This window comes from Hyperolius riggenbachi, chromosome 2 (assembly GCF_040937935.1).
Source record: "Hyperolius riggenbachi isolate aHypRig1 chromosome 2, aHypRig1.pri, whole genome shotgun sequence".
NCBI lineage: Eukaryota > Metazoa > Chordata > Amphibia > Anura > Hyperoliidae > Hyperolius > Hyperolius riggenbachi.
The window spans coordinates 301238697-301256355 of record NC_090647.1 but is presented as its reverse complement, the minus strand read 5'-3'; the positions used below and the strand labels follow the sequence as shown (position 1 = coordinate 301256355).

At 49.0% G+C, this 17659-nt stretch overlaps 20 non-coding genes across 20 annotated transcripts; all 20 read right to left on the bottom strand.

Moving 5' to 3' along the window:
- Window positions 1–172: 172 nt before the first annotated feature.
- TRNAI-AAU (transfer RNA isoleucine (anticodon AAU)) lies at window positions 173–246 on the bottom strand. Its single transcript has one exon. It is a non-coding gene; the product is annotated as a tRNA-Ile (tRNA).
- A 121-nt stretch (window positions 247–367) lies between these two features.
- Window positions 368–439, bottom strand: TRNAD-GUC (transfer RNA aspartic acid (anticodon GUC)). Its single transcript has one exon. It is a non-coding gene; the product is annotated as a tRNA-Asp (tRNA).
- A 682-nt stretch (window positions 440–1121) lies between these two features.
- Window positions 1122–1195, bottom strand: TRNAI-AAU (transfer RNA isoleucine (anticodon AAU)). Its single transcript has one exon. It is a non-coding gene; the product is annotated as a tRNA-Ile (tRNA).
- Window positions 1196–1316: 121 nt separating this feature from the next.
- Window positions 1317–1388, bottom strand: TRNAD-GUC (transfer RNA aspartic acid (anticodon GUC)). The gene has a single exon. It is a non-coding gene; the product is annotated as a tRNA-Asp (tRNA).
- Window positions 1389–2070: 682 nt separating this feature from the next.
- On the bottom strand, window positions 2071–2144 carry TRNAI-AAU (transfer RNA isoleucine (anticodon AAU)). Its single transcript has one exon. It is a non-coding gene; the product is annotated as a tRNA-Ile (tRNA).
- A 121-nt stretch (window positions 2145–2265) lies between these two features.
- TRNAD-GUC (transfer RNA aspartic acid (anticodon GUC)) lies at window positions 2266–2337 on the bottom strand. Its single transcript has one exon. It is a non-coding gene; the product is annotated as a tRNA-Asp (tRNA).
- A 682-nt stretch (window positions 2338–3019) lies between these two features.
- Window positions 3020–3093, bottom strand: TRNAI-AAU (transfer RNA isoleucine (anticodon AAU)). The gene has a single exon. It is a non-coding gene; the product is annotated as a tRNA-Ile (tRNA).
- Window positions 3094–3214: 121 nt separating this feature from the next.
- On the bottom strand, window positions 3215–3286 carry TRNAD-GUC (transfer RNA aspartic acid (anticodon GUC)). Its single transcript has one exon. It is a non-coding gene; the product is annotated as a tRNA-Asp (tRNA).
- A 682-nt stretch (window positions 3287–3968) lies between these two features.
- TRNAI-AAU (transfer RNA isoleucine (anticodon AAU)) lies at window positions 3969–4042 on the bottom strand. The gene has a single exon. It is a non-coding gene; the product is annotated as a tRNA-Ile (tRNA).
- Window positions 4043–4163: 121 nt separating this feature from the next.
- TRNAD-GUC (transfer RNA aspartic acid (anticodon GUC)) lies at window positions 4164–4235 on the bottom strand. The gene has a single exon. It is a non-coding gene; the product is annotated as a tRNA-Asp (tRNA).
- A 642-nt stretch (window positions 4236–4877) lies between these two features.
- Window positions 4878–4951, bottom strand: TRNAI-AAU (transfer RNA isoleucine (anticodon AAU)). Its single transcript has one exon. It is a non-coding gene; the product is annotated as a tRNA-Ile (tRNA).
- A 121-nt stretch (window positions 4952–5072) lies between these two features.
- TRNAD-GUC (transfer RNA aspartic acid (anticodon GUC)) lies at window positions 5073–5144 on the bottom strand. The gene has a single exon. It is a non-coding gene; the product is annotated as a tRNA-Asp (tRNA).
- A 678-nt stretch (window positions 5145–5822) lies between these two features.
- TRNAI-AAU (transfer RNA isoleucine (anticodon AAU)) lies at window positions 5823–5896 on the bottom strand. The gene has a single exon. It is a non-coding gene; the product is annotated as a tRNA-Ile (tRNA).
- Window positions 5897–6017: 121 nt separating this feature from the next.
- On the bottom strand, window positions 6018–6089 carry TRNAD-GUC (transfer RNA aspartic acid (anticodon GUC)). Its single transcript has one exon. It is a non-coding gene; the product is annotated as a tRNA-Asp (tRNA).
- A 682-nt stretch (window positions 6090–6771) lies between these two features.
- TRNAI-AAU (transfer RNA isoleucine (anticodon AAU)) lies at window positions 6772–6845 on the bottom strand. Its single transcript has one exon. It is a non-coding gene; the product is annotated as a tRNA-Ile (tRNA).
- A 121-nt stretch (window positions 6846–6966) lies between these two features.
- TRNAD-GUC (transfer RNA aspartic acid (anticodon GUC)) lies at window positions 6967–7038 on the bottom strand. The gene has a single exon. It is a non-coding gene; the product is annotated as a tRNA-Asp (tRNA).
- A 682-nt stretch (window positions 7039–7720) lies between these two features.
- Window positions 7721–7794, bottom strand: TRNAI-AAU (transfer RNA isoleucine (anticodon AAU)). Its single transcript has one exon. It is a non-coding gene; the product is annotated as a tRNA-Ile (tRNA).
- A 6462-nt stretch (window positions 7795–14256) lies between these two features.
- TRNAD-GUC (transfer RNA aspartic acid (anticodon GUC)) lies at window positions 14257–14328 on the bottom strand. Its single transcript has one exon. It is a non-coding gene; the product is annotated as a tRNA-Asp (tRNA).
- Window positions 14329–15010: 682 nt separating this feature from the next.
- TRNAI-AAU (transfer RNA isoleucine (anticodon AAU)) lies at window positions 15011–15084 on the bottom strand. The gene has a single exon. It is a non-coding gene; the product is annotated as a tRNA-Ile (tRNA).
- Window positions 15085–15205: 121 nt separating this feature from the next.
- Window positions 15206–15277, bottom strand: TRNAD-GUC (transfer RNA aspartic acid (anticodon GUC)). The gene has a single exon. It is a non-coding gene; the product is annotated as a tRNA-Asp (tRNA).
- Between the last annotated feature and the right edge of the window lie 2382 nt (window positions 15278–17659).

Genomic DNA, 17659 nt, shown 5'->3' with positions numbered 1-17659 from the left:
GGGGGAGTGCGATTTCATCTCCTTGAAACCATGACAACAGTCCTGGGTGTACAGAGGGCTCGCTGCCTTTAGCAGAGTCAACTGATGGAAAGAGGGTCAGTGATCTCCAGTGCAGAAGTATTGCTTTCACAGTGCCCAGACAGGCAGAGTGAAAAGTCTAAGCGCACACCTGTGGCCCGTACGGGGATCGAACCCACGACCTTGGCGTTATTAGCACCACGCTCTAACCAACTGAGCTAACCGGCAAAGGCACTGTGAGTCTCCACCACCAGCAAGGGGGCTGGAAAATGTTAGTGAAAGGGCTGAACAAACGTTATTCCTAGGCTAGACACATGGAGATAAACAAAGTTTAAGAAGCAAAAGCTGCCTCCCCATCGGGGAATTGAACCCCGGTCTCCCGCGTGACAGGCGGGGATACTGACCACTATACTAACGAGGATAACCCTGGGCTTTGTCCTCTCAAGAACACAGAGATGGACAAAACCAACCAACTAGCAAATTCAAAGGCTACTCTTCAAAAGCACCTCCCACAGTCTTTCCAGTTCAGGTTTCCTTTAAACTGTATCTTCAGTCACAGAAGTAGGGCAGTAGTGCTTTCCATGTAGCCAGGCTGGAATCCAGTAGCCAATTACAACTAGTAGTGATTTGTTTCCATAAATCCTGAAATGATCTTTTTGCTCACTACCTTTCCTAACGGTCACCGAGGCCACATTCTGTCCTGAATGTGGCCTCTAGGGTTTGTTTGGTTTTGCTTTTGGGTAGAGGTTATTCTGTGAAATAGATTGTGTTTCAATTTTGTGTTAGGTGCAAAAGACAAGCAACGGTATTTCCATACAGCTGAAAGGAGAGCAGCAGTATTGCTGGGAAAGAAAAAGCAGTTGGCAAAGTTGTATGCAAAGTAGGTAACTGTTTTTGCATGCCATGTAAAAGGACATTTCCAATGAGGGGGGAGTGCGATTTCATCTCCTTGAAACCATGACAACAGTCCTGGGTGTACAGAGGGCTCGCTGCCTTTAGCAGAGTCAACTGATGGAAAGAGGGTCAGTGATCTCCAGTGCGGAAGCAACGACTGCTTTCACAGTGCCCAGACAGGCAGAGTGAAAAGTCTAAGCGCACACCTGTGGCCCGTACGGGGATCGAACCCACGACCTTGGCGTTATTAGCACCACGTTCTAACCAACTGAGCTAACCGGCCATGGCACTGTGAGTCTCCACCACCAGCAAGGGGGCTGGAAAATGTTAGTGAAAGGGCTGAACAAACGTTATTCCTAGGCTAGACACATGGAGATAAACAAAGTTTAAGACGCAAAATCTGCCTCCCCGTCGGGGAATTGAACCCCGGTCTCCCGCGTGACAGGCGGGGATACTGACCACTATACTAACGAGGATAACCCTGGGCTTTGTCCTCTCAAGAACACAGAGATGGACAAAACCAACCAACTAGCAAATTCAAAGGCTACTCTTCAAAAGCACCTCCCACAGTCTTTCCAGTTCAGGTTTCCTTTAAACTGTATCTTCAGTCACAGAAGTAGGGCAGTAGTGCTTTCCATGTAGCCAGGCTGGAATCCAGTAGCCAATTACAACTAGTAGTGATTTGTTTCCATAAATCCTGAAATGATCTTTTTGCTCACTACCTTTCCTAACGGTCACTGAGGCCACATTCTGTCCTGAATGTGGCCTCTAGGGTTTGTTTGGTTTTGCTTTTGGGTAGAGGTTATTCTGTGAAATAGATTGTGTTTCAATTTTGTGTTAGGTGCAAAAGACAAGCAACGGTATTTCCATACAGCTGAAAGGAGAGCAGCAGTATTGCTGGGAAAGAAAAAGCAGTTGGCAAAGTTGTATGCAAAGTAGGTAACTGTTTTTGCATGCCATGTAAAAGGACATTTCCAATGAGGGGGGAGTGCGATTTCATCTCCTTGAAACCATGACAACAGTCCTGGGTGTACAGAGGGTTCGCTGCCTTTAGCAGAGTCAACTGATGGAAAGAGGGTCAGTGATCTCCAGTGCAGAAGCAACGACTGCTTTCACAGTGCCCAGACAGGCAGAGTGAAAAGTCTAAGCGCACACCTGTGGCCCGTACGGGGATCGAACCCACGACCTTGGCGTTATTAGCACCACGCTCTAACCAACTGAGCTAACCGGCCATGGCACTGTGAGTCTCCACCACCAGCAAGGGGGCTGGAAAATGTTAGTGAAAGGGCTGAACAAACGTTATTCCTAGGCTAGACACATGGAGATAAACAAAGTTTAAGAAGCAAAAGCTGCCTCCCCGTCGGGGAATTGAACCCCGGTCTCCCGCGTGACAGGCGGGGATACTGACCACTATACTAACGAGGATAACCCTGGGCTTTGTCCTCTCAAGAACACAGAGATGGACAAAACCAACCAACTAGCAAATTCAAAGGCTACTCTTCAAAAGCACCTCCCACAGTCTTTCCAGTTCAGGTTTCCTTTAAACTGTATCTTCAGTCACAGAAGTAGGGCAGTAGTGCTTTCCATGTAGCCAGGCTGGAATCCAGTAGCCAATTACAACTAGTAGTGATTTGTTTCCATAAATCCTGAAATGATCTTTTTGCTCACTACCTTTCCTAACGGTCACCGAGGCCACATTCTGTCCTGAATGTGGCCTCTAGGGTTTGTTTGGTTTTGCTTTTGGGTAGAGGTTATTCTGTGAAATAGATTGTGTTTCAATTTTGTGTTAGGTGCAAAAGACAAGCAACGGTATTTCCATACAGCTGAAAGGAGAGCAGCAGTATTGCTGGGAAAGAAAAAGCAGTTGGCAAAGTTGTATGCAAAGTAGGTAACTGTTTTTGCATGCCATGTAAAAGGACATTTCCAATGAGGGGGGAGTGCGATTTCATCTCCTTGAAACCATGACAACAGTCCTGGGTGTACAGAGGGCTCGCTGCCTTTAGCAGAGTCAACTGATGGAAAGAGGGTCAGTGATCTCCAGTGCGGAAGCAACGACTGCTTTCACAGTGCCCAGACAGGCAGAGTGAAAAGTCTAAGCGCACACCTGTGGCCCGTACAGGGATCGAACCCGCGACCTTGGCATTATTAGCACCACGCTTTAACCAACTGAGCTAACCGGCCATGGCACTGTGAGTCTCCACCACCAGCAAGGGGGCTGGAAAATGTTAGTGAAAGGGCTGAACAAACGTTATTCCTAGGCTAGACACATGGAGATAAACAAAGTTTAAGAAGCAAAAGCTGCCTCCCCGTCGGGGAATTGAACCCCGGTCTCCCGCATGACAGGCGGGGATACTGACCACTATACTAACGAGGATAACCCTGGGCTTTGTCCTCTCAAGAACACAGAGATGGACAAAACCAACCAACTAGCAAATTCAAAGGCTACTCTTCAAAAGCACCTCCCACAGTCTTTCCAGTTCAGGTTTCCTTTAAACTGTATCTTCAGTCACAGAAGTAGGGCAGTAGTGCTTTCCATGTAGCCAGGCTGGAATCCAGTAGCCAATTACAACTAGTAGTGATTTGTTTCCATAAATCCTGAAATGATCTTTTTGCTCACTACCTTTCCTAACGGTCACCGAGGCCACATTCTGTCCTGAATGTGGCCTCTAGGGTTTGTTTGGTTTTGCTTTTGGGTAGAGGTTATTCTGTGAAATAGATTGTGTTTCAATTTTGTGTTAGGTGCAAAAGACAAGCAACGGTATTTCCATACAGCTGAAAGGAGAGCAGCAGTATTGCTGGGAAAGAAAAAGCAGTTGGCAAAGTTGTATGCAAAGTAGGTAACTGTTTTTGCATGCCATGTAAAAGGACATTTCCAATGAGGGGGGAGTGCGATTTCATCTCCTTGAAACCATGACAACAGTCCTGGGTGTACAGAGGGCTCGCTGCCTTTAGCAGAGTCAACTGATGGAAAGAGGGTCAGTGATCTCCAGTGCGGAAGCAACGACTGCTTTCACAGTGCCCAGACAGGCAGAGTGAAAAGTCTAAGCGCACACCTGTGGCCCGTACGGGGATCGAACCCACGACCTTGGCGTTATTAGCACCACGCTCTAACCAACTGAGCTAACCGGCCATGGCCCTGTGAGTCTCCACCACCAGCAAGGGGGCTGGAAAATGTTAGTGAAAGGGCTGAACAAACGTTATTCCTAGGCTAGACACATGGAGATAAACAAAGTTTAAGAAGCAAAAGCTGCCTCCCCGTCGGGGAATTGAACCCCGGTCTCCCGCGTGACAGGCGGGGATACTGACCACTATACTAACGAGGATAACCCTGGGCTTTGTCCTCTCAAGAACACAGCGATGGACAAAACCAACCAACTAGCAAATTCAAAGGCTACTCTTCAAAAGCACCTCCCACAGTCTTTCCAGTTCAGGTTTCCTTTAAACTGTATCTTCAGTCACAGAAGTAGGGCAGTAGTGCTTTCCATGTAGCCAGGCTGGAATCCAGTAGCCAATTACAACTAGTAGTGATTTGTTTCCATAAATCCTGAAATGATCTTTTTGCTCACTACCTTTCCTAACGGTCACCGAGGCCACATTCTGTCCTGAATGTGGCCTCTAGGGTTTGTTTGGTTTTGCTTTTGGGTAGAGGTTATTCTGTGAAATAGATTGTGTTTCAATTTTGTGTTAGGTGCAAAAGACAAGCAACGGTATTTCCATACAGCTGAAAGGAGAGCAGCAGTATTGCTGGGAAAGAAAAAGCAGTTGGCAAAGTTGTATGCAAAGTAGGTAACTGTTTTTGCATGCCATGTAAAAGGACATTTCCAATGAGGGGGGAGTGCGATTTCATCTCCTTGAAACCATGACAACAGTCCTGGGTGTACAGAGGGCTCGCTGCCTTTAGCAGAGTCAACTGATGGAAAGAGGGTCAGTGATCTCCAGTGCAGAAAAGTCTAAGCGCACACCTGTGGCCCGTACGGGGATCGAACCCACGACCTTGGCGTTATTAGCACCACACTCTAGCCAACTGAGCTAACCGGCCATGGCACTGTGAGTCTCCACCACCAGCAAGGGGGCTGGAAAATGTTAGTGAAAGGGCTGAACAAACGTTATTCCTAGGCTAGACACATGGAGATAAACAAAGTTTAAGAAGCAAAAGCTGCCTCCCCGTCGGGGAATTGAACCCCGGTCTCCCGCGTGACAGGCGGGGATACTGACCACTATACTAACGAGGATAACCCTGGGCTTTGTCCTCTCAAGAACACAGAGATGGACAAAACCAACCAACTAGCAAATTCAAAGGCTACTCTTCAAAAGCACCTCCCACAGTCTTTCCAGTTCAGGTTTCCTTTAAACTGTATCTTCAGTCACAGAAGTAGGGCAGTAGTGCTTTCCATGTAGCCAGGCTGGAATCCAGTAGCCAATTACAACTAGTAGTGATTTGTTTCCATAAATCCTGAAATGATCTTTTTGCTCACTACCTTTCCTAACGGTCACCGAGGCCACATTCTGTCCTGAATGTGGCCTCTAGGGTTTGTTTGGTTTTGCTTTTGGGTAGAGGTTATTCTGTGAAATAGATTGTGTTTCAATTTTGTGTTAGGTGCAAAAGACAAGCAACGGTATTTCCATACAGCTGAAAGGAGAGCAGCAGTATTGCTGGGAAAGAAAAAGCAGTTGGCAAAGTTGTATGCAAAGTAGGTAACTGTTTTTGCATGCCATGTAAAAGGACATTTCCAATGAGGGGGGAGTGCGATTTCATCTCCTTGAAACCATGACAACAGTCCTGGGTGTACAGAGGGCTCGCTGCCTTTAGCAGAGTCAACTGATGGAAAGAGGGTCAGTGATCTCCAGTGCAGAAGTATTGCTTTCACAGTGCCCAGACAGGCAGAGTGAAAAGTCTAAGCGCACACCTGTGGCCCGTACGGGGATCGAACCCGCGACCTTGGCGTTATTAGCACCACGCTCTAACCAACTGAGCTAACCGGCCATGACACTGTGAGTCTCCACCACCAGCAAGGGGGCTGGAAAATGTTAGTGAAAGGGCTGAACAAACGTTATTCCTAGGCTAGACACATGGAGATAAACAAAGTTTAAGAAGCAAAAGCTGCCTCCCCGTCGGGGAATTGAACCCCGGTCTCCCGCGTGACAGGCGGGGATACTGACCACTATACTAACGAGGATAACCCTGGGCTTTGTCCTCTCAAGAACACAGAGATGGACAAAACCAACCAACTAGCAAATTCAAAGGCTACTCTTCAAAAGCACCTCCCACAGTCTTTCCAGTTCAGGTTTCCTTTACACTGTATCTTCAGTCACAGAAGTAGGGCAGTAGTGCTTTCCATGTAGCCAGGCTGGAATCCAGTAGCCAATTACAACTAGTAGTGATTTGTTTCCATAAATCCTGAAATGATCTTTTTGCTCACTACCTTTCCTAACGGTCACCGAGGCCACATTCTGTCCTGAATGTGGCCTCTAGGGTTTGTTTGGTTTTGCTTTTGGGTAGAGGTTATTCTGTGAAATAGATTGTGTTTCAATTTTGTGTTAGGTGCAAAAGACAAGCAACGGTATTTCCATACAGCTGAAAGGAGAGCAGCAGTATTGCTGGGAAAGAAAAAGCAGTTGGCAAAGTTGTATGCAAAGTAGGTAACTGTTTTTGCATGCCATGTAAAAGGACATTTCCAATGAGGGGGGAGTGCGATTTCATCTCCTTGAAACCATGACAACAGTCCTGGGTGTACAGAGGGCTCGCTGCCTTTAGCAGAGTCAACTGATGGAAAGAGGGTCAGTGATCTCCAGTGCAGAAGCAACGACTGCTTTCACAGTGCCCAGACAGGCAGAGTGAAAAGTCTAAGCGCACACCTGTGGCCCGTACGGGGATCGAACCCGCGACCTTGGCGTTATTAGCACCACGCTCTAACCAACTGAGCTAACCGGCCATGGCACTGTGAGTCTCCACCACCAGCAAGGGGGCTGGAAAATGTTAGTGAAAGGGCTGAACAAACGTTATTCCTAGGCTAGACACATGGAGATAAACAAAGTTTAAGAAGCAAAAGCTGCCTCCCCGTCAGGGAATTGAACCCCGGTCTCCCGCGTGACAGGCGGGGATACTGACCACTATACTAACGAGGATAACCCTGGGCTTTGTCCTCTCAAGAACACAGAGATGGACAAAACCAACCAACTAGCAAATTCAAAGGCTACTCTTCAAAAGCACCTCCCACAGTCTTTCCAGTTCAGGTTTCCTTTAAACTGTATCTTCAGTCACAGAAGTAGGGCAGTAGTGCTTTCCATGTAGCCAGGCTGGAATCCAGTAGCCAATTACAACTAGTAGTGATTTGTTTCCATAAATCCTGAAATGATCTTTTTGCTCACTACCTTTCCTAACGGTCACCGAGGCCACATTCTGTCCTGAATGTGGCCTCTAGGGTTTGTTTGGTTTTGCTTTTGGGTAGAGGTTATTCTGTGAAATAGATTGTGTTTCAATTTTGTGTTAGGTGCAAAAGACAAGCAACGGTATTTCCATACAGCTGAAAGGAGAGCAGCAGTATTGCTGGGAAAGAAAAAGCAGTTGGCAAAGTTGTATGCAAAGTAGGTAACTGTTTTTGCATGCCATGTAAAAGGACATTTCCAATGAGGGGGGAGTGCGATTTCATCTCCTTGAAACCATCACAACAGTCCTGGGTGTACAGAGGGCTCGCTGCCTTTAGCAGAGTCAACTGATGGAAAGAGGGTCAGTGATCTCCAGTGCAGAAGCAACGACTGCTTTCACAGTGCCCAGACAGGCAGAGTGAAAAGTCTAAGCGCACACCTGTGGCCCGTACGGGGATCAAACCCGCGACCTTGGTGTTATTAGCACCACGCTCTAACCAACTGAGCTAACCGGCCATGGCACTGTGAGTCTCCACCACCAGCAAGGGGGCTGGAAAATGTTAGTGAAAGGTAGTGTTGGGCGAACAGTGTTCGCCACTGTTCGGGTTCTGCAGAACATCACCCTGTTCGGGTGATGTTCGAGTTCGGCCGAACACCTGACGGTGCTCGGCCAAACCGTTCGGCCATATGGCCGAACTAAGAGCGCATGGCCGAACGTTCCCCGAACGTTCGGCTAGCGCTGTGATTGGCCGAACGGGTCACGTGGTTCGGACCCGAACGCGCTCTGATTGGCCGAACGGTCACGTGGTTCGGGTAAATAAATACCCGAACCACGTCATATCTCCGCCATTTGTCTGTGGGTTTAGCTTTGGGTAGGCAGGCAGGGTAGTTCGCGCTCCAGCCACGCTAGCCAGGGTCCCCCCTGTCATTGTGTCACTGCTGGGAACAGTAGTACACCGCTTGCTCAGCCACACTATATAGCATTCTGTTTACTGCCACTCTGTGTACCTCGCTCAGCCACACTATATAGCATTCTGTTTACTGCCACTCTGTGTCTGCTGGGAATAGTAGTACACCGCTTGCTCAGCCACACTATATAGCATTCTGTTTACTGCCACTCTGTGTACCTCGCTCAGCCACACTATATAGCATTCTGTTTACTGCCACTCTGTGTCTGCTGGGAATAGTGGTACACCGCTCGCTCAGCCACACTATATAGCATTCTGTTCACTGTTCTGTGTCTGCTTGGAATAGTGGTACACCGCTCGCTCAGCCACACTATATAGCATTCTGTTTACTGTTCTGTGTCTGCTGGGAATAGTGGTACACCGCTCGCTCAGCCACACTATATAGCATTCTGTGCACTGTTCTGTGTCTGCTGGGAATAGTGGTACACCGTTCGCTCAGCCACACTATATAGCATTCTGTTCACTGTTCTGTGTCTGCTGGGAATAGTGGTACACCGCTCGCTCAGCCACACTATATAGCATTCTGTTTACTGTTCTGTGTCTGCTGGGAATAGTGGTACACCGCTCGCTCATCCACACTATATAGCATTCTGTTCACTGTTCTGTGTCTGCTGGGAATAGTGGTACACCGCCCGCTCAGCCACACTATATAGCATTCTGTTCACTGTTCTGTGTCTGCTGGGAATAGTGGTACACCGCTCGCTCAGCCACACTATATAGCATTCTGTTCACTGTTCTGTGTCTGCTGGGAACAGTAGTACACCGCTCGCTCAGCCAGAGTATATAGCATTGTGTTTACTGCCACTCTGTGTACACCGCTCAGCCAGACTATATACCATTGTTTACTGACACTCTGTGTACACCGCTCAGCCAGACTATATACCATTGTTTACTGACACTCTGTGTACACCGCTCAGCCAGACTATATACCATTGTTTACTGCCACTCTGATTCTGCTGGGAACAGTAGTACACCGCTCGCTCAGCCAGACTATATAGCATTGTGTTTACTGCCACTCTGTGTACACCGCTCAGCCAGACTATATACCATTGTTTACTGACACTCTGTGTACACCGCTCAGCCAGACTATATACCATTGTTTACTGAAACTCTGTGTACACCGCTCAGCCAGACTATATACCATTGTTTACTGCCACTCTGATTCTGCTGGGAACAGTAGTACACCGCTCGCTCAGCCAGACTATATACCATTGTTTACTGACACTATATAGCAGACTATATAGCATTGTGTGTACACCGCTCAGCCAGACTATATACCATTGTTTACTGACACTCTGTGTACACCGCTCAGCCAGACTATATACCATTGTTTACTGCCACTCTGATTCTGCTGGGAACAGTAGTACACCGCTCGCTCAGCCAGACTATATACCATTGTTTACTGACACTCTGTGTACACCGCTCAGCCAGACTATATACCATTGTTTACTGCCACTCTGATTCTGCTGGGAACAGTAGTACACCGCTCGCTCAGCCAGACTATATACCATTGTTTACTGACACTCTGTGTACACCGCTCAGCCAGACTATATACCATTGTTTACTGCCACTCTGATTCTGCTGGGAACAGTAGTACACCGCTCGCTCAGCCAGACTATATACCATTGTTTACTGACACTATATAGCAGACTATATAGCATTGTGTGTACACCGCTCAGCCAGACTATATACCATTGTTTACTGACACTCTGTGTACACCGCTCAGCCAGACTATATACCATTGTTTACTGCCACTCTGATTCTGCTGGGAACAGTAGTACACCGCTCGCTCAGCCAGACTATATACCATTGTTTACTGACACTCTGTGTACACCGCTCAGCCAGACTATATACCATTGTTTACTGCCACTCTGATTCTGCTGGGAACAGTAGTACACCGCTCGCTCAGCCAGACTATATAGCATTGTGTTTACTGCCACTCTGTGTACACCGCTCAGCCACACTATATAGCATTGCGTACTCTGCCAGTCAGTGTGTATATTGCTGGGATCAGTAATACTCCACTCACCGTCAACCACTATATGAGCTCAACATGAGTTCCCCAGAGACCTCCGCTGTGAGCAGCACTCCCAACAACAGCAACAGCCAACGCCCCACGCAAGCTATAACATCCACCCCAGCAGCCAGTGGTCAGCAGCAGCCCTCCCCGGAGGAGAACGTTGTGTCCATCAGTCCGTCGCCAGAGCGATTAATGAGGGCTGCCATTGAGGAGATGATGGGGCCTGATGTGGAGGAGGAGGTCTGGCTCAGGCCAGCATCCCAAGTTAATGTTGAGGACGATGAGGGGTCTGTGTCTGGGGATGTTGGGGTGGCAGAGGTGGTGGGTGGGTCAGACTCAGGAGAAGAGTTGTATGATGAGGATGATGATCGGGACCATCTGTATGTGCCTCAGAGTCCGACCCCGGAAAACATGTTGTATCGTGTGTTTAGGTACTAAAATCTGCGTTCCCTCCCAGTAGTGTTGGGCGAACAGTGTTTGCCACTGTTCGGGTTCTGCAGAACATCACCCTGTTCGGGGTGACTATATAGCAGACTATATAGCATTGTGTTTAATGCCACTCTGTGTACACGGCTCAGCCACACTATATAGCATTGTGTTTACTTCCACTCTGTGTCTGCTGGGAACAGTAGTACACCGCTCACCCGCCACTGTATAGCATTGTGCTCTGTGTCACTGCTGACAATAGTGGTACACCGCTCACCCACCACTGTATAGCATTTCTGTACTGCCACTGTACTGCTGCCAGTCAGCGTGTACTTTAAGGATAAGTGAAATGAGGAAGAAATCCGGTGAAAGAGGGAGGGGCAAGGGAAGAGGTGTTTCCCCTGACGGTTCACGTACAGGCCACAGGGGAGCACCCAAGAAAACCCACTCAATACTGCCCATGTTGTCCAGGACAACAACCCTCACAGATCCAAAAGAACAGGACCAGATAATTACTTGGATGACCTCTCAAGCGTCCAGCAGTGGGTTAAGCAGCACCAGCACATCACGCACGAGGTCCGAGTCCTCAGCCAGTTAAAGTCTGGGCTTTCTTTGAAGACTGCACTGAGGATGTTACCATGGCGATTTGCAAGGTGTGCAAGACCCGCCTGAGCAGGGGGAAAAGTATTAACAACCTCTCCACCACCAGCATGAGCCGCCACATTCTATCCAAACATCCCACTCTGTGGGCAAACGCGGCAGGACAGGGTACCACCAGCAACACTGCCTCCCTTGGGTTCACCAGACTCACCACCAGACCCGCCTCAGCAGCAGCAGTAGCCCAGCCATTGCGTGGTTCACAACATTCACAAACATCAGACGATGCTGACACTGTCACTTTCCGAACTAGTGCTCTTGAGGTCTCCCAGTGTTCATCAAACACAACAACCAACAGCCCTTCGGTGTGCAGCGCTACGGTTGAGTTGTCTGTCTCTGAGATGTTTGAGCACAAGAGGAAATTGCCAGCAAATGACCCCCGGGCCGTGGCAGTAACAGCCAGCCAGCATAGCCAAGCTTCTGGCCTGCGAAATGCTGCCATATCGAGTGGTGGAGACAAACAGCTTCAAGGGCATGATGTCAGTGGCCATCCCACGTTACGTTGTTCCCAGCCGCTACCACTTTGCACGCTCTGCAGTGCCTGAGTTGCATGAGCACGTGGTCAGCTAAATAACCCGAAGCTTGAAGAATGCCGTTGCCTGCAAGGTTCACCTCACCACTGACACCTGGACGAGTGCGTTCGGCCAGGGTCGATACATCTCCCTTACCGCGCACTGGGTGAACCTTGTGGAGCCTGGCAGCGATTCCTCACCTGCTACGGCGCGGGTGTTGCCCACGCCGCAAACAGCTGGATAACAACAGCAGCACCTACCTCTCTGACTCCTTCTCCTCCAACGCATCTCAAAGCTGTACCTCATCCGGAAATGCTAACCCAGCACCAGCAGCAGTAGGATCGTGGAAGCAGTGCAGCACAGCTGTTGGCATGCGTCAGCAAGCGTTGCTGAAGCTGATCTGCCTTGGGGATAAGCAGCACACAGGGGAGGAAATTTGGAGGGGAATAAAGGAACAGACGGATTTGTGGCTGGCACCGCTGGACCTGAAACCGGGCATGAAGCTAGACACCTGGCACGAACTGGCAATGTACGCAATAGAGGTGCTGGCTTGCCCGGCAGCCAGCGTTATGTCGGAACGCTGTTTCAGTGCTGCCGGAGGCATCATCACAGATCGGCGTATCCGCCTCTCCACAGAAAATGCAGACCGTCTGACTCAAATTAAAATGAATCAATCCTGGATTGGAAACGACTACGCAACACTCCTGGACCCCAACCAAGTAACATGACCGATGAACATCTGGGATGGTTTAGCGTTTCCGGTCCCTGTTTATTGAACCTCTCATCTGTATTACATTTATGACTGCATGGCGGCAAAAAGCATTGCTGCTATATCCGCACGCTTTTTGTCCTCATGCAAGGCCTGGGTTGTTGTGTCTCACAAAGCGTGGCCTTCTCCTCCTGCGCCTCCTCCTGTTCCATCACGTGTGCTGCTGCTGCTGCTGCTGCTGCTGGGTTACCGTTGCCGGTCCCTGTTTATGGAACCTCTTATCTTTATTACATTTATGACTACATGGCGGTACAAAGCATGCTATCCGCACGCTTTTTGTCCTCATGCAAGGCCTGGGTTGTTGTGTCTCACAAAGCGTGGCCTTCTCCTCCTGCGCCTCCTCCTGTTCCATCACGTGTGCTGCTGCTGCTGCTGCTGCTGCTGGGTTACCGTTGCCGCGTGGTCCCTGTTTATGGAACCTCTTATCTTTATTACATTTATGACTACATGGCGGTACAAAGCATGCTATCCGCACGCTTTTTGTCCTCATGCAAGGCCTGGGTTGTTGTGTCTCACAAAGCGTGGCCTTCTCCTCCTGCGCCTCCTCCTGTTCCATCACGTGTGCTGCTGCTGCTGCTGCTGCTGCTGGGTTACCGTTGCCGCGTGGTCCCTGTTTATTGAACCTCTTATCTTTATTACATTTATGACTACATGGCGGTACAAAGCATGCTATCCGCACGCTTTTTGTCCTCATGCAAGGCCTGGGTTGTTGTGTCTCACAAAGCGTGGCCTTCTCCTCCTGCGCCTCCTCCTGTTCCATCACGTGTGCTGCTGCTGCTGCTGCTGCTGGGTTAGCGTTGCCGCGTGGTCCCTGTTTATTGAACCTCTTATCTTTATTACATTTATGACTACATGGCGGTACAAAGCATGCTATCCGCACGCTTTTTGTCCTCATGCAAGGCCTGGGTTGTTGTGTCTCACAAAGCGTGGCCTTCTCCTCCTGCGCCTCCTCCTGTTCCATCACGTGTGCTGCTGCTGGGTTAGCGTTGCCGCGTGGTCCCTGTTTATTGAACCACTTATCTTTATTACATTTATGACTGCATGGTGGTACAAAGCATGCTATCCGCACGCTTCTTGTCCTCATGCAAGGCCTGGGTTGTTGTGTCTCAAAGCGTGGCCTTCTCCTCCTGCGCCACCCTCCTCCTGTTCCATCACGTGTGCTGCTGCTGGGTTAGCATTACCGGTCCCTTTTCCTGGAACCTCTTATATGTATTACATTTATGACTGCATGCCGACAAAAAGCATGTTACCTGTGCAAAGAAAACAGACATTTCCCGCATTTAAAAGACAGTTTTCCCTTTGAAACTTTAAAATCGATTTTCTCAAAAACTATAAGCTCTTTTTGCTAAATTTTTTTTTCCTCTTGTACCCACTCCCAAGGTGCACATACCCTGTAAATTTGGGGTATGTAGCATGTAAGGAGGCTTTACAAACCACAAAAGTTCGGGTCCCCATTGACTTCCATTATGTTCGGAGTTCGGGTCGAACACCCGAACATCGCGGCCATGTTCGGCCTGTTCGGCCCGAACATCTAGATGTTCGCCCAACACTAGTGAAAGGGCTGAACAAACGTTATTCCTAGGCTAGACACATGGAGATAAACAAAGTTTAAGAAGCAAAAGCTGCCTCCCCGTCGGGGAATTGAACCCCGGTCTCCCGCGTGACAGGCGGGGATACTGACCACTATACTAACGAGGATAACCCTGGGCTTTGTCCTCTCAAGAACACAGAGATGGACAAAACCAACCAACTAGCAAATTCAAAGGCTACTCTTCAAAAGCACCTCCCACAGTCTTTCCAGTTCAGGTTTCCTTTAAACTGTATCTTCAGTCACAGAAGTAGGGCAGTAGTGCTTTCCATGTAGCCAGGCTGGAATCCAGTAGCCAATTACAACTAGTAGTGATTTGTTTCCATAAATCCTGAAATGATCTTTTTGCTCACTACCTTTCCTAACGGTCACCGAGGCCACATTCTGTCCTGAATGTGGCCTCTAGGGTTTGTTTGGTTTTGCTTTTGGGTAGAGGTTATTCTGTGAAATAGATTGTGTTTCAATTTTGTGTTAGGTGCAAAAGACAAGCAACGGTATTTCCATACAGCTGAAAGGAGAGCAGCAGTATTGCTGGGAAAGAAAAAGCAGTTGGCAAAGTTGTATGCAAAGTAGGTAACTGTTTTTGCATGCCATGTAAAAGGACATTTCCAATGAGGGGGGAGTGCGATTTCATCTCCTTGAAACCATGACAACAGTCCTGGGTGTACAGAGGGCTCGCTGCCTTTAGCAGAGTCAACTGATGGAAAGAGGGTCAGTGATCGCCAGTGCAGAAGCAACGACTGCTTTCACAGTGCCCAGACAGGCAGAGTGAAAAGTCTAAGCGCACACCTGTGGCCCATAAGGGGATCGAACCCGCGACCTTGGCGTTATTAGCACCACGCTCTAACCAACTGAGCTAACCGGCCATGGCACTGTGAGTATCCACCACCAGCAAGGGGGCTGGAAAATGTTAGTGAAAGGGCTGAACAAACGTTATTCCTAGGCTAGACACATGGAGATAAACAAAGTTTAAGAAGCAAAAGCTGCCTCCCCGTCGGGGAATTGAACCCCGGTCTCCCACGTGACAGGCGGGGATACTGACCACTATACTAACGAGGATAATCCTGGGCTTTGTCCTCTCAAGAACACAGAGATGGACAAAACCAACCAACTAGCAAATTCAAAGGCTACTCTTCAAAAGCACCTCCCACAGTCTTTCCAGTTCAGGTTTCCTTTAACCACTTGCCGACCGCACGCTTATACCGTGCGTCGGCAAAGTGGCAGCTGCAGGACCAGCGACGCAGTACTGCGTCGCCGGCTGCAGCCTGATTAACGAGCGATCGCGCGGCTGTAGCCGCGCGATCGCTACGTCACACTCTTCGGCCCCCATGTGACTTCAGCCCGCCGGCCAATCAGCAGCGCCGGCGGGCTGTAAACATTCAAATTGCCCAATAGAATGAGTATAATACAGTTTGTTTACGTAACAAACTGTATTATACTGCCTGCCTCCCGCTGGTGGTCACACTTAGCGATCGACCACCAGCGAGGAGAGCAGGCATAGTATAGCAACACACACACACACTTTAGGAGCCCCACAGACCCCCCGATCACCCGCAGCACCCATCAGACACCCCCCTGTACCCCCCTGCAGCCCGCAGATCAGACCTAACCACCCCCCATATCACCCATCAATAAATCCCTGTCACCACCTGTCACTTCTATCCATCAGAGCAGACCCCCAACTACCCCTTAGGGGTATCTGATCACCCCCACACCTCCAGATCTCCCCCCGACCCCCCCCCCCCCCTGTATACTGAACCTATCTATCTCCCCTGCATCTGTCTATCTCCCCAGTGATCAGCTGCCAATCACCTATCAGTCACCTGTCAATCATCCCTTGTCACCACCTGTCACTGCCCCCCATTAGATCAGACCCCCAACTGCCCCTTAGGGGTATCTGATCACCCCCCACCCCTTCAGATCTCCCCCCCCCCCCCGTATACTGCATCTATCTTCCCTGTAATTGCCCGCTGATCAGCTGTCAATCACCTATCCGTCACCTGTCAATCATCCCTTGTCACCACCTGCCACTGCCCCCCATCAGATCAGACCCCCAACTGCCCATTAGGGGCTTCTGATCACTCACCCACCCTTTCAGATCCCTCCGAGACACCCCCCCCCCCCCTGATCACATCAGCAGTCCATTGTTTACATCTGTTTTTCCCTGTAAACACCCACTTATCACCCGTCAATAACCCATCTATCACCACCTGTCACTCCTATCCATCAGATTAGACCCCCAACTACCCCTTAGGGGTATCTGATCACCCCCCACCCCTTCCGATCCTCCCCACACCGTCCTAGTTCATTGATTGCGTATATTCTCCCCCCTGCCATTGTGTATCTTATCTCCTGTCTGTAAGGCTTGATTGTGCTTTGTTTGGCTACAATTGTCTCAATTGCACTGTGATTGGCATCGATTGTCGTGTGATTGGCTTCGATTGTCACGTAATTGGGCTTCGATTGTCGCGTGATTGGCTTCAATTGTCCGTAATTGGTTTTGATTGTGCCAATTGCCCACTGATTGGCTGTTTTGCCCTGTGATTAGTATCGATTGTCGTGTGATTGGCTTCAATTGTCACGTAATTGGTTTTTGATTGTCACGTTATTGGATTCAATTGGTCCGTGATTGGCTTTGATTGCGCCGATTGCTGTAATTGTGTTGTAATTGTCTCGTGATTGTTTTTGATTATTTGTGATTGCTCTCTGATCCCCAACCCCCCCCCCCCCCCCCTCACCATCACCATCACTATCACTGTCCTAGTGATCTAAAAAAAAATTTAGTATCACTAGTGGTAACAAACAGTTAGGCCAGTTATCTAAGCAAAAGGGTTGTTAGTGTCAGTTAGTGCTCAGCCCACTGCACCACAGTCACTAATTAGCGTCATCACTGTCGCTAATCAGCATTGGTACTATATAGTATCTGTAAGTGATTATTAGTGATCACAGTCAGATCTATATTAGGGTCTCTAGGATCCACAAAAAAACGCAGTGTTTGCCCGATCAGACCTGATCGTTCGCCTGCACTGCGTTCAGCCCGCCCCACCGCAGTGACAGAAATTTCTTTTTTCTGATCACTGCAAAAAACACTGTACACAAGCTGTGGCACTGTAAACATCAGTTTTGATTTTTTTTATCTAAACTCAGTGACCACAGCTTTCTACCTCTCAAGTACTCCCTTTCGCTAGGTAGGTGCTCTTTTCCTGGGTAGTCTCAGAGGAATACCTCCTAAATTTAGCAGGCCACCATGGCAAAAAAGAGGTTTTCCAATGAAGACATCTACAGGTACATGGACCAGTCGGATGAGGATGATTGGGTCGACTTATTCGACGAATCTTCGGGTTCAGAGTACGATCCTGTAGACAGCAGTGGCTCTCAGACCGATAGTTCCGATGACGAGGTTGAGGTCCCGGCTAGAGCCAGGCGTACCACACCCCATGT